We start from the raw sequence: 2,211 nt of genomic DNA, 5'->3' as shown, positions 1-2,211 counted from the left end.
TCACCTGGGAGACGCACAGTGATCATTCTGCACCAGCAGCCCCACCTGGGAGACGCACAGTGATCATTCTGCACCAGTAACCTCACCTGGGAGACGCACAGTGATCGTTCTGCACCAGCAGCCCCACCTGGGAGACACACAGTGATCGTTCTGCACCAGTCACCTCACCTGGGAGACGCACAGTGATCATTCTGCACCAGCAGCCCCACCTGGGAGACGCACAGTGATCATTCTGCACCAGCAGCCCCACCTGGGAGACGCACAGTGATCGTTCTGCACCAGTCACCTTACCTGGGAGACGCACAGTGATCATTCTGCACCAGCAGCCCCACCTGGGAGACGCACAGTGATCCTTCTGCACCAGCAGCCCCACCTGGGAGACGCACAGTGATCATTCTGCGGCAGTATCCCCACCTGGGAGACGCACAGTGATCATTCTGCACCAGTAACTCCACCTAGGAGACGCACAGTGATCATTCTGCACCAGTAACCCCACCTGGGAGAAGCACAGTGATCATTCTGCCCCAGCAGCCCCACCTGGGAGATGCACAGTGATCATTCTGCACCTGTAACTCTACCTGGGAGATGCACAATGATCATTCTGCACCTGTAACTCTACCTGGGAGATGCACAATGATCATTCTGCCCCAGCAGCCCCACCTGGGAGACGCACAGTGATCATTCTGCACCAGTCACCCCACCTGGGAGACGCACAGTGATCATTCTGCACCAGTAACTCCACCTGGGAGACGCACAGTGATCGTTCTGCACCAGTAACCCCACCTGGGAGACGCACAGTGATCGTTCTGCACCAGTAACCCCACCTGGGAGACGCACAGTGGTCATTCTGCCCCAGCAGCCCCACCTGGGAGACGCACAGTGATCCTTCTGCACCAGTCACCCCACCTGGGAGACGCACAGTGATCCTTCTGCACCAGCGACCCCACGATTGAACAACATAACAACATCAACCTCATCGTGATAATATACACAGTTCTTTTTAATGTTTATACACAGGGTGTGGCCTTTTCACACGCACAGATTTTTTATACACAGCTTAGTTTTAAAACAGTTCATACAGACTTCAGTTGTTTCTGGTCATTTTTTATTTGTTTTCACACAGAAAGCACATGGAATTAAAAAAAAAACAACACACAAAACGAAGAAAGAAATAACGGCGATTTCCTCCCGCTCAACAGCGTCGCTGTGTATTACTCACATACACTGCCGTGCTGACGCCCCGCCCTGAAGACGAGTTTCACCCTCGATGCCATCCAGGTGGGGGTGGAGGGGACCCCCATTACCGGTAGAGCGCTTCGAGGGGAGTGTCCCGAAAAGCGCTATATGAGCGTAAGCAATTATTATTATTATTATTATTATTCCCTATCCGGCTGGATACAGGATGTACCGCTGGGATCACACGCTGATCGACATCCTGAAGCCCTTCCGCGCAGTTCCGCACCGCCACCATCCACGGCGCTGTGACAGCCGTCGGCCACCAGGTGGCGCTAATTGCTGCCAATCGAATTGCTGAAAGCGAGCGGTCAGCTCAGGGGGTTAAAAAGCCCTTCAACGCTTTCACCTCGCCCGGTGCGCCAGACGTACCGTGGGCGTTTTCATGGGCGCCTCAGACGCCAAACGGGGCCGTTCGTAACCTGTTTGAGACGCCTCTCGCAGTTCAGCGGCCCCGCCGGCAGGGGGCGACCTGCGACGTGTGCGACCCGCTGTCTGGGTCCGGGGCAGGAGGCGACCGGGCCGAGACCCTGCCCAGTGACGACCACCTTGTGGAACCGGTTCATTCTCCAGCACCAGAGGGGACACAGGGGAGGGGATCCCAGACGCGCCCGGCCAGTGTAGCGCGCAGTGCTTATTGCTCGTAAGGAGATCCCTTTAATAAAATCACCATTCCTTCCCCCCCCCCCGATACTGACTCCGGCGCTGTCGTTACCGGCGCCTGGAGGCCCGTTCCGCGCCAAGACGGCTTTCGGCAGAGACTGAAGTCTCCAGTTTGGGAATTTGGGTGGGGGGGGGAAAAAAATCAGGCCACGCAGCTGAACTGATTCCACGTCTCCAGAGGCCCTATCAAGCCCACGCCCCGCAGCCACCCCCCCCCCCACCCCACGGGGCTTTTAACGCGCTCCCGAGCTCGTTAACGGCGATTTTACACCGTGCTTTACTACACCGGACACCGCCGGGCCTGGCGCTGCTGTA

The sequence above is a fragment of the Atractosteus spatula genome, chromosome 8 (genome assembly GCF_055471065.1).
Source record: "Atractosteus spatula isolate fAtrSpa1 chromosome 8, fAtrSpa1.hap1, whole genome shotgun sequence".
Taxonomy (NCBI): Eukaryota; Metazoa; Chordata; class Actinopteri; order Semionotiformes; family Lepisosteidae; genus Atractosteus; species Atractosteus spatula.
This window is presented reverse-complemented; position numbering follows the sequence as displayed.